We start from the raw sequence: 13,393 nt of genomic DNA, 5'->3' as shown, positions 1-13,393 counted from the left end.
AGTACATATCATAAGAGCAAAGTGCTGTAGAAAATATGCATTTCTGTTGTTTGTAGTATTTCTGATGGTGTTTGTGGAAGCAGTGTCATTTTGTAAATCATGAAAAATGCTATGTGAGTTTCCTACCCCACTCAGTTTTAAATGTAAGTTGCTTCCCATGATAAGCTACAAAGCAAGAATGTCTCAGCTTTGCTTGGGTATAGGCAGTTTCAGTTGTTTGCTGGCACTTCTAACAGTGCTTCTAAAATAAGTAATAAATTTTGTCAGGAATGAAATACTAAATGTTGCTTCCCTTTATAATTGTTTTTATTCTTTGAATTGTGTGATATCAGTTTCAGTTGTTTTCTAGTATTTCTAACTGCATCTGTGAATGCATTTTTTATTCAAAACCAAATTGTTTATAATGCTTCCTCATGACAATTATACAATGCTCTACATTGCTGCCCAATAATCCTAAACTACAAAGCAAGAATGTTTTGGCTTGTCTTAGGTAAACAAATTCAAAATCCACAAGCCAGCACTCAGAAGTGTACAAAACATCCTCTGTTTATTGAAACATGTCCTTCAAGGCAAAAAACAGACCGGTTTCAGCATGAAACTTACTAAACCTTCATCAGTGTAAATAGAAAATACATTTACCATGCCCTTTTATACAACATGTATTATGGAAGAGCCCTACTGATTGGTTGGCTATAATTGCTCATTAAACCCAGGTGGAAATAAACCACCCAGTTTGATGATCTATTTCTTTTCTTTATTATTAATTACATTGTGCCAATCAGATTTATTAACCCTATCCTCAATGATTCTATCAATAATGGTAAACCTGAAATTTCCTGTGGTGTGTACCAAAGTATGTGTGTAGAGTGCATTAGTGAATTTAATGTCACTCATATGTTGTGATATTCACAGTCTGGCTGATCGAGAGGTTTGTCCTGTATAAAAGGCTGAGCAGGAACATGTGGCTAAGTATATAACCCAATCCATGTCACAGTCTGCCAAAAATTTAAAATCAAAAACAGTTCCTGTGTTTTTGCTGGTGAAATGTTTGGACTTAACCATCCATGGACAGTGTACACAATGTCCACACGGTATGCACCCATGTAAAAAATTCCTTGTGATTGTACATTGAAATTCAGGATTGATCGAACAGAAAGCCTTCTTATAATGGCTAAAGTGGGATCCCAGGGTTTTACCCCTATGAAAGGAAAAGAGGCATATGTCTTGTAAAATCTCCGATAGCCTGTGGTCAGCTAACAGTATCTTCCATTTTCTGTTAACACTATCCAATAGTATATTGATGTTCCATCCATAATTTGTCACTAATCTAATGTCTGAATGACTGGGGCGTGGTTTGCCTTTGTAGACCAATAAATCCTTCCTATCCACCATAGCAGCCCAACTGCTTGCTATCATTTGGATAACCTCTAGCCTTGAACCTGTTGGCAAGGTCCTGTTTAAAATCTTCATATCTATCAGGATTGGAACAAATCCATTTAATATGGAGCCTGTGGTCAGCTAACAGTATGTTCCAGTTTCTGTTAACACTATCCAATAGTATATTGATGTTCCGTCCATAAGTTGTCACTAATCTAATGTCTGAATGACTGGGGCGTGGTTTGTCTTTGTAGACCAATAAATCTTTCCTATCCACCATAGCAGCCCAACTGCTTGCTGTCAAGATAGTGCCATTTGGATAACCTCTAGCCTTGAACCTGTTGGCAAGGTCCTGTTTAAAATCTTCATATCTATCAGGACTGGAACAAATCCTTTTAATATGGAGGAACTGTGATTTGGGGATATTGCGTGTGATGTGTGGAGGGTGAAAACTAGAAGCATGTAGAAGGGAGTTATACTGTGGATGTTTACGATGTACCTGAGTATCCAAGGTGTTGTCCGTATTCCTCATGACTACCACATCCAAAAGAATTATTTGTTCCTTATGATAACTGGCTGTGAATTGTATGCCCCACTTGTTGCCATTCAGGTATTCAACAAACTCCTTCAAGTACACCTCATCAACCCTCCAGACCATCCAACATTCGTCAAGGAAACATGTCCATATGTCAGTTTCATTATGATAGCTATTATGTGTTTTATCGTAAATAAGTTGTTCCTCTAAATAGGCCATGAAGAGGTCAGCATAAATGAGAGGAAAAAAAGCTCCCATAGCCATTCCCTGGACCTGCCAAAAACATTTACCCTGGTAATAAAAGGTATTCTTGGTGAGTACCTGTTCACCAAGGCAAATGAAAGAAGTATTAAACTCTGGTGGGTATAATTCAGCTCAACATAGCCAATATTCCAGAGCCCGTAAACCAGCCCAATGGGGGATGTTGGTATACAGAGATGACACATCCAGAGTACTTAGCAACCAACCTGGCTCCAATTGCATATCAGAGATGATTCATAAAAACTCGGTTGTGTCCTGAATGCGAGCCCGGACCCATTTCAAAAGAGGTTTTAGGTGCTCAGTCAGAAATTGTGATAAGGGTTCCGTAAGGGAGCCCCAACCAGACACAATTGGTCTGCCTGGGGGATCATGTAAATTTTTATGTATTTTTGGTAGGAGATATAAATATTGATGCCTGGGGTCAACCACTGTCAAATGGTGCAGCACCGAATCTGAAATGATGCCCCCCTCCCTAGCTGACCGAAGAAACTGGTCTATTTGATGTTTGAATCTGGGGCCAGGATCAAGGAACACGTGCATGTAATACCTCCCGTCACTCAATTGTCTTTAGGCTTCAGCATATTTGTCCCAATCCATCACAACAACAGCACCACGCTTGTCAGCTGGTAGAATGGCCAAATGCTTGTTATGCTGTAAATTGGATATTACCGGTTGTTCCATCTTTGAGAGCTTATTGGCCATTATCCCTGTTTCACGAAAGTGGAAGTGTAGATCTTTGAGAACAATGTTAAGAAACATGTGGACAGAGTGGTGCATAGGGGGCACAAAAGTGGATTTGCTAAATTTGAATGTGTGACCAACCTGCTTAGTAGTTGGTGTATCAGAAAATAGTCTGAGATTAAGTACACGACAAAATGCCATAACATGCTGTGCCAAAGAGTCTTCAGAGACAAAGAAGCCAGGTACAAAGTTTAACCCTTTATTAAGTACTTGCAATTCAGACTGTGTTAAGGATATAGATGAGATGTTAAGCACATTAGCAAAAGATTCTATTTCTGTGTCATGATTTGGAGTAGTGTTTCCACATTGCTGACTTTTGTGATGTTTTCTCCCTCCCCTGTGTGTCCTGCCCCTAAAGGGATGTCAAAATTTCTGTGTTTGGAGACCAGGGATACTGTAGTGTTTTGTGAATCTGTGTCTGTGATGGAGGACAAATCCTCCCCTGATGTGCCACAATGTGAACTTCTAGATTTTTTAACAATGGACCTAGGTCTCTTTTGCTTAGCAGATTTGCTCCCCAAATTTAACATTTTTGTGTAAACCAAAGGGTTTACCCCTCTTATAGTTACCTTTATCCCTATGAAACTTCTGCATTTTCCTGTCCTTTAGTTGTAGTAGTAAGCACGTCAACAAAGCTCATTGAAGCCTTTTGTTTTGAAGAAGCCCATTGCTGAGCTAAATCATAATCAATATGTGCCACTGACGGTTGGAAACATACTCTTAACCCTCTCAGGGCAATCCCCTTGGTTTGATAAGCCTAAATGCCAGACGCTGGTTGGGGTAATGATCTCATGCACTTAGTCTCTGAAAGACTTCCATGCATGTATTCTCAGGTTTAGAAGAATCCCCTGTTTCATTTGTGGGACCCCTAGGTCCAAGACCAAACACACCCAAATTGTCCCTATCTGCTGACAATCCCTTTAGGAGCTGATTCAGATCCATTGTCCTACATATAACAGACCGCCCCAACAAACATAAACCTAACAATAAAAGTGGACAAGATTAGATGGTACTGAATGAAAACTACAAACTGGTGATAAGCAGAATAATGTGAGGGTGTCACCAAGAACCACAATTGTGACTAAATACACTCAACCATTTGAGATACAGGATAGTATAGCTCCAACCACATAGATGTGTAGCCAGAAATATATATATATATATATATATATATATATATATATATATATATATATATATATATATATATATATATATATATATATATATATATATATTCTTTTCAACCTCACAGTCCGAATTAAAAAATATTTGTATGCAGTCCTAACTCCCCACAATAACTTAAATCCCCCCAAAAACAAGGAGAATAAGAGGGACAATAATAGCCAGTGCATGTAGTGACCCAAATACATCAGTTAAATGAGTCCGTCCAATGGCGAGTACATCATGCCATTAACTCCATGCATGGCTATGTTCCCCGATATTTTATGGAGGAAATAACTCCTAATAGTAACCAAATCAAAAAAGGAGGGGAACTATTATAGTCCTTGCATCCACCAAATAATCTGTTAAGGGCAACTCACCAATGAATATCAATCTGCACCACTGCGTCCCTCATACATCTAATTTATGTGAAAAATGTAGTGCAGACCTAATACAAAAATGCCCCAAATAACCGGAGCATATGTGATTGATATACCCAAACTTAACACATACTATGTGGAAGAAATACAACCATCCCTAATCTCAAACATCCAACTAATAACAAAATAGTTAAAAAAAAATGTTAATAATTGTAAACATTTATATGTCCGTTCCCATATACATGATGACAATCACAAACTGGGGTCCCTAGAAAAAAAAATATAAAAAAAATATGAATATTCGAAGAACAATCGTTGAATGAACTGATAGATAAATGCCGTAACACCCTCCTAGATGAAATGAACTACCTAACTCAATCTCTATGATGCCAACCCCATAAACCACAAAATCAAAAAATAGACCTTCAAAGCCCCTTAATAAGAGCATGTATAAATAGTTACAACAAAAATCAGAATGTGTTAGAATAATTCAGTGTTAATGTCACCATGAACAATAGGCCAACAGGCTGCTATGTAATGGCCACAATTTATGTTTCCAGTTCGTTCGGTCCATGTATTCAATATTCAATTATCAATATATAATATCAAATCCAGGCCCCAAAAGGTGAAACCACCAAGTTGTTGATCTGTCCATGTATAAAGAAACAGCTTTCCAATCAACAATGGAGTAGAGTAAATTAGTCCCAAACAAACCAAATGTAGAAATAAGCCCAATGAATGGTCCCCCAATTCACGATTTCAAACAGTTAGGTGTCCAAATGTTATTAATCCATCCACCAGAGTATAAATCCAAATCACTTATATAAGATGATGTTGCAGGCTGCTATATAATGGCTGAGATCTATATTTTCAATTCTTTCGGTCCATGTATCTGATGTTATTCCAAATCTAGGCTCCAAAAGATGAAGACGCTAAGTTCTTAATCTGTCCATGTAAAATATAAAGAAACTATGTCACATTCAACAGTGGAGTAAACAATTTAATCCCAAACAAAAATAAGCTCAACAAATGGTAACCCAGTTTACAACCTCAAACAATTAGATGTCCAAATGTTAACAATCCATCCACCAGAATATAAATCCAAATCACTTATAAGGGATGATATTGCCACTTCAATGTACAGACCAGGGCACGGCCATGGGTGCTTCTTTTGCTCCCGTTTATGCTGACCTCTTCATGGTCTATTTAGAGGAACAACATATTTACGATCCAACACATATCTATCTTAATGAAACTAACATATAGAGACGTTTCCTTGATGATTGTTGGATGGTCTGGAGGGCTGATGACGTATACTTGAATGCGTTTGTTGAATACCTGAATGTCAACAAGTGGGGCATACAATTCACAGCCAATTATCATAAGGAATAAATAATTTTTTTTGGATGTGGTAGTCACGAATAATACGGACGACACCTTGGATACTCAGATACATCGTAAATATCCACAGTATAACTCCCTTCTACATGCTTCTAGTTTTCACCCTCCACACATCACACGCAACATCCCTAAATTGCAATTCCTCCATATTAAATGGATTTGTTCCAATCGTGATAGATATGAAGATTTTAAACAGGACCTTACCAACAGGTTCAAGGCTAGAGGTTATCCAATTGGCACTATCTTGACAGCAAGCAATTGGGCCGCTATGGTGGATAGGAAGGATTTATTGGTCTACAAAGACAAACCATGCCCCACTCATTCAGAAATTAGATTAGTGACAACTTACGGACGGAACATCAATATACTGTTGAATAGTGTTAACAGAAACTGGAACATACTGTTAGCTGACCATAGGCTATCGGAGATTATACAAGACATATGCCTTTCATAGGGGTAAAACCCTGGGGTCCCACTTCAGCCAGTATAAGACGGCTTTCCCTTCGATCAGTCCTAAATTTCAATGTACAATAACAGGGGATTTTTTACATGGGTACATACCATGTGAACATTGCGTACACTGTTCAAGGATGGTTAAGTCCAAACATTTCACCAGCAAAAACACAGGAACTGTTTTTGATATTAAATTTTTGGCAAACTGTGGCATGGATTGCGTTATATACTTAGCCACATGTTCCTGCTCAGCCTTTTATATAGGACAAACCTCTCGATCAACCAGACTATGAATATCACAACATATGAGTGATATTAGACTGGAAAAATCCACTAATGCACTCTACACACATACTTTGGTACACACCACAGCGAATTTCAGGTTTATCATTATTGGTAGAATCATTGGGGATAAGGTTAATAAACCTGGTTGGCACAATGCACTTAATAATAAAGAAAAGGCATAGATCATCAAACTGGGTGGTTTATTTCCACCTGGGCTTAATGAGAAATTATAGCCAACCAATCAGTAGGGCTCTTCCATAATACATGTTGTATAAAAGGGCATGGTAAATGTATTTTCTATTTATACTGATGAAGGTTTAGTAAGTTTCATGTCAAAACCGGTCTGTTTTTTGCCTTGATGGACATGTTTCAATAAATAGAGGACATTTTCTACCATACTGAGTGCTGGCCTGTGGTTTTTGAATTTACTTGTCAGTATTTTGGGGCTGTGCACTTGCCGAACCTACAAGGGTTACTTCCTGTTGTCTTAGGTAAAATCAGTTTCAGTTGCCTGCTTATGCTTCTGTCAGTGTTTGTGAATACAGTGATAAGAACTTTTTTATCAAGAGCAAAATTGCATACACTATTTCTCTTTGATTATACTTTTTGCTTTGAAGCATGCAAATCAGTCATGATGGTTTGCTAGCACCTGTGAAAGCAGTGTATTTATTGTTTTATCAAAAACAAAATTCTATACGTTGTCTTCACATATTTTAACTATTAATGTTCCAATACAAGTCCAGTGTGAGTCAGCATTTAGCATAATCTAATGCTTGTTTTTTTTTAATGGGGTCACTGGTGTCTGTGGCATCACTGTTACTCGTCTGCAGATGTTGAAATCTAATGTATATTCCTTGCAGCAGTGTGGTTTGGTTTTGGCAAATATTCCAACACAAATCTGTATGTCAGATGATTGATAGTATTAAGAGATACAGTTTTGAGAGTTGTTGACACAAACATTTCTTATATTAGTGATTGTAATTCCAGTTCATTGCTCATATGGATTTAGTTTTCATGGTCAGAGGCATATTTCATGAGCTGTGCATCAATGAGCATTATTTGCTCATAATACTGACACTATCGCTACATAATTTGCATGACACTCTGTAGTTAGTAGGACAGGTGTTACATGTAACTGTCTATCTCTAGTTTTGAGATGGTTTGTTTATATTATGCCTAGACTACATTATTCGATGAATATAATGCTCATACAACAAAATTCATTAATGTTAATAACCGTGTTGCATGTGTGTACTTTATGCAGATGCAGTTGAAATTCTATGTATAGATACAGCATCATTGGTGGCACACAAATATGATGGCAGCATTACTGGGTAAGTGACTTGGCATAGATATATCTTGGAGTCAGGTGTCTTTGTTGCATTCTGCTGTACTGTCTACATGGGTTAGTGTTTGCAGTGTCTTCTCATGTGGTTTGTAAAAGTTAATAGTGTCACTTTTTTTAGACATTTCATTTAATTGGACTGTGCACATCATGTTATTGTGAATACCAGCTTGTTCAAGTGGCAGCTGGGTGGACACTAATGCTCTTCCTCATTGCATTATGGTGTAATATTGCTGATGTTTGTGATTCCTTACACATTTATGTTAGCTAGTATATAGTTATTCTTTTTGTGGTCTTAGCGGTCATGTGTGTTGTTAATGGTCTGAATGCCACATATCTGTGCTACAGGTATCTGTCACTGATGCAGATTACTGTTGTTTGGCATTTGGGGTCATACAATAAATTTTCCTGTATCAGTCCGTGTTTATGTAAAACATATTAATGTTCTCCTGGCATGCTTTGTTAGGATTTGGACAACTGACCTTTTGCTTTTTGGCTTGCAAGGATTTTTGCTTTTGGACTTCCCTCTTAGCTTTTCTTTTATATTTTCTCAGAGTAACTGTTATATGATTTTGCATTTATAGCTGAATTTGATGCAGTTGCTGTAGGTTCTGTATATCCAGGTTTGGCTATTACTGTAGCTCAGTGATTTCAGTTCATATGATAAACGTATGTTAACATCTTATATTTATTTGTGGTTATTGGTAGTTGTATATGTTTGATTTGTATGTTTTAGTCCTTTTATGACCTAAGTTTCTTTTTCTTTATTCAAGAGTGCCATTGTGAGTACTTTACAGAGTTCTGAACAATATTAACATTTCACCTAAGTTTCCATATTATCCAACCCAAATTGTTTAAGTCGAGGCTTAGGTGCTATGTAAACCCCTTATACGCATATACGACCTTATCTTCATCACAAATGCCACACAATAAAGTTTCAAGCATGCATTAATAATTCCACATGCTAAGGTTCACCTTAAACAGAGGCTGCAATACCTCTGTTTAGGTAGTTTCTGTGGTGACTTCGAAAGTGACTGCTTTGTGGTCAGATCTTACCAGGGATGATGACACTGTAGGGATACTGCAATGGCTACTCATGTTGATTAATACAAAGTCCAAGACATTTTCACCTCTTATGGGGGTGTCGACCAGTTGGTCCAAGGCATTTGCATTGACAAAATCAGCCAATTATTAAAGTCTGTCATTTGTGTTTTGGCATGAGTATTTCTTCGAATCTATGGCTGGACAGTTAAAGTCACCCAGGATCAGGGTAAAGGGTTGAATCTTGACAGATTCAAAGAGGTTTATATATAAGCACTGCCTGACTTACACCAAATTTAATACATGTTAGATTGACCCAATCTCAATAAGGTTACCACAACAACAATCATGTACTGTGTAGCAAGGCTAAAAACAAATCTGTACTAATGCATATACAATATTATATAAATGAAAATTTGCAAAAATATAACAATATGTCCTAAATTCTAAAATAACATTTTCATTGCTTAGCATTCTTAAGTCTAAAAGCAGGGATAATGGAAATGTGTTCGTTAAGTCCCAGAAAAATTCCCACCATTTAATTTCAACTGCCATTTTAGTTCTTTGCATTCAGTAAAACTTTCCCAGTTACTTCCCATCTCGCCCATGGTGACTATTTCTAAAATACCAAATAAAAAATGTATTAAGTTTGGTGTAAGTCAGGCAGTGCTTATATATAAACCTCTTTGAATCTGTCAAGATTCAACCCTTTACCCTGATCCTGGGTGACTTTAACTGTCCAGCCATAGATTAGAAGAAATACTCATGCCAAAACACAAATGCCCAGAGATTCCTTGATTTTGTCAATGCAAATGCCTTGGACCAATTGGTCGACACCCCCATAAGAGGTGAAAATGTCTTGGACTTTGTATTAATCAACATGAGTAGCCATTGCAGTATCCCTACAGTGTCATCATCCCTGGTAAGATCTGACCACAAAGCAGTCACTTTCGAAGTCACCATCTCCCCTGACCCTCCACCCAAGCTAGGGTCAAACAAACAAACTTCTCCAGAGCTGATTACAGCCTCCTAAGGGATGGTATAAACAGCTTCACAGACCCGTCCCCTTCCACAGAAACTGACACATATGTCCAAACTTACACCAAAGTACTGTATGAGCATTTACATAGCTGCATGGAATCAGGAATACCAGACATGACTAAATCATCCTCCTCAAGGAAGAGTAAACCTGTCTGGTGGACATCTACAATAAATAAACTCTATAATAAAAGGATATAAATTGCTGTCCAGGACCAAGAAGGAGCAGATGCCTAATTGGAAGCAATCTTTCCTTAGCCTGAATAAGTAAATAAGAGCACTAGTGAAATCCTCCAAAGCAAACCTTGAGTCCAAATTGGCCATGTCTACTAAAGGCAGTCATAAGGCTTTCTTCACATATGTCTGCAATCTCAAGGGAAGCACCCAAATCTGCTCAGAACTTGTGGTCAAGGACACCACTTACACAAACCCTGTAGATACAGCCAACCTGATGGCAAACAGGTTCAGTGAAAACTTTACTCCTCTGCCCCCCCCCCCATCAGTAAAACAGGACATCCCCAGTACCTGTCCCCCTCCCCTTATCTCTAGGGAGCAGGTTATCACTGCTCTCTCAAAGGCAAAAAATACAGCCTCCATGGGACCCGATAACATCCCAGGCTGCATCCTACATGAACTCAGGCAGGAACTTTCAGCACCATTAGACACCCTATTCAACCAAAGCCAGCTTCGTCCCAGCCAAGTGGAGGACAGCTACTGTCATCCCTTTGCACAAAGGTGAAGCATCCATAGATCCAGGAAATTACAGACCCATCAGCCTAACTAGCCTGATCTGTAAGGCCATGGAGAGGATTATCATGGACTTCATTAACAAGGACATTGGCAACCTCCAGACACTTGATCCCACACAATTTGGTTTTGTCAAGGGGAGGTCATGCCTGTTAAATTTGGTCAACTTCTTTGAGGCAGTCACCATGGCCATATATGAAGGGAAGATGGTGCACACCGCCTACATTGACCTGGCCAAGGCCTTCATTACTATTCCCCACTCACATATAATAGATAAACTCTCTCAACTAGGCATCAATCCATATGTTACCAGATGGGTAGCAAACAGCTGACTGACAGAACCCACCTAGTCAAAATAGGGGAAGCCACCTCAAGTAGTATACCCGTAACAAGCGGTGTACCCCAGGGATCAGTCTTGGGGCCTCTGCTGTTTGGGATATCCTTCTGAGAGGTGCAGGCCAAATCTAGTGGGCTATGGCTGACTAAGTTTGCAGATGACTGCAAGCTGGGTGCTGTCATCAATTCCCGTAGTGATGTGGACATCCTCCAAGAGGGACTCACCCAAACAAATGACTGGTGCCAGAAACATGGCCTCAAACTGAATGCCAAAAAATGCATCATCATCCTTTTTGAGGCGAATGACGTCCCAACAAATTATCACATTGATAATAAGGCACAAAGCATGCAGTCAGTCGTGAGGGACTTGGGAACCCAGGTTGATATCAAACTGACTTTTGACCACCATATTGCCTCCACTGTACAGAAAGCTTTCTACATGGCCCACCTCATTAGTAAGAGTAGCTCATCCAGGGACAAGGTGGTCATAACATCCCTGTATTCTTCTCTTATAAGACTGATTATTGAATACAGTGCCCCTTTTGGCATGTATCTGTCAAAGCACATGCAGCAGCTGGAGAGACCACAGAGATTCCTCATCCTGAGAATCCAGAGCCTCAAACATCTATCCTACACAGATAGGCTAAAAGCCCTGTCCCTCTACTCAGTCTCCTACAGACTCCTCAGAGATGACCTCTGTCTGGCATACAAAGCAATCTCAGACCCTGCCCTGATGGGACTGCTGCATATCCGCAAGTCAAGCTCCACTTGAGTAACCTGCACGCACAAACTCAACTTGGTCTGTGACATCAATAGGACTTGTTGGCAGGACAGATTTGTGTCCCAAAGACTCTCCCTTTTGTGGAACAGACTCCCTCTCAACATGTGTACTTTGTAAAGATGTTTGTGTAACTTCCTTTGGAGCTTTTCTCCTCAGGCCTCTGCTGAAAATGGACATGTATCCAGTCGAACATTCCCGGTCAACAAATGTAAAATAAGTAAAAATAAAGCAGAGTACCTCATTAAACCTTTTTAAGCACAACCTGGATAACTGGATGGAAAACAGAAAATACACCCCTGGGATTCCACCTATGTCCCTGCTGGACAGTGGCATAGGGTGCTGACTTGTTGGAACATGGACTAAATTCTTGGCTAGGCTTGTAGGAGCTTCAGGGTCAATAGCCAAGTAACTTCCTATGATCCTATGATTCATTTTTCACGTTTTTATTTCTGATGTCATAATTGTGTTGATATATTCTTTTGCAAAGAGCACATTCAGTTTTGCCTACATAAAAGCAGGACATTTCTTGCACTTCGCATGGTAGAGCACACCCTTGGTGAGACAATGGCCTTTGACCAAAGGGATCTCAGTATTCATATACCATGCTAACATAACCTTAGGTGTTTCCAGTATATAACCGCATTGATTAGATGAGCCACATTTTGTTGTTCAGTAATTTTTGTTCTGATTAGAAGATTGCTGGTGTTCAGAAAGTGTTTAACTGTTACACCCCATTTTATAAATAATGTTAAGGTTTTCACCCACTTTACTGTAAATTACCTCATCCGGCTTAAAAATACTCCAGTTGCTTTTAACTATGTTTTTAACAAAGTAATTTTGATTGTTGCATTCAATTAATACTGCCTCTGAGAAGTTTTTCATAGTGGTATCTGCATTTTCCATGTCAGTGATATTAAAATTGGTCAGTACAGGTTGCTGTGTGTTTTTATTGGGTAACATTTCATACAACAACCCCTGCGGACTTCTTTCTCTGTATTAATTAATAATGTAGCAGGATAGCCTCTCTTCAAATCATATTGTAGATGGTGTTAAGTTCTACTCTAAATCTAAATTAGAGCAATCTTTGCTGCTGTGACTAACTGGGGCTTTAAAGTTTTTCTTAATATGGAATGGATGACTACTGTGAAAATATAGATAAGAATTTGAAAAAGTTGGTTTTCTGAATATAGTCATTTCAAAACTATTTGTGCTAATGTTTTATTTATCATCACATCCAAATAGTCCACAGTATTGTAACCCATTTGATGTGTGAACTTTAAAAACTCTGTGTTGTTATTAATATAAAAAACAAAGGCCACGATAATTTCAGGGGAGCATGTCCAGAAAATTAACATATCATCCAGGTACTTGGAATAACATTTCCAGTTTGCACTGAAGGATGAATTCAAAATGCATTATTGTTCCCAGCTATACATATCTAGATTGGCATATACCTGGGAATAGGCCACACCCATGGCCACTCACTTAAGTGGTCTAAAGCACTCTCC

The 13,393-nt window shown here is 38.6% G+C and overlaps 1 protein-coding gene across 2 annotated transcripts in view; it reads left to right on the top strand.

Moving 5' to 3' along the window:
• Nucleotides 1-13,393, top strand: part of SERTAD2 (SERTA domain containing 2) — a 482,135-nt gene that overhangs the window by 112,478 nt on the left and 356,264 nt on the right. The window contains exon 1 of one of the 2 annotated variants that reach the window (XM_044055691.1): nucleotides 7,880-7,931. The exons of the other annotated variant lie outside the window; for it this stretch is intronic. The gene's annotated coding sequence lies outside the window, so the exon portion shown is untranslated. Of the gene's footprint in view, nucleotides 1-7,879; nucleotides 7,932-13,393 lie in introns of those variants that run through there. 2 annotated transcript variants of the gene reach the window in all.

This window comes from Protopterus annectens, chromosome 1.part2 (genome assembly GCF_019279795.1).
Source record: "Protopterus annectens isolate FY-2018-M chromosome 1.part2, PAN1.0, whole genome shotgun sequence".
NCBI lineage: Eukaryota > Metazoa > Chordata > Ceratodontiformes > Protopteridae > Protopterus > Protopterus annectens.
Note: the sequence above shows the minus strand (reverse complement) of the source record. Positions and strands in the feature narration are given on the sequence as shown.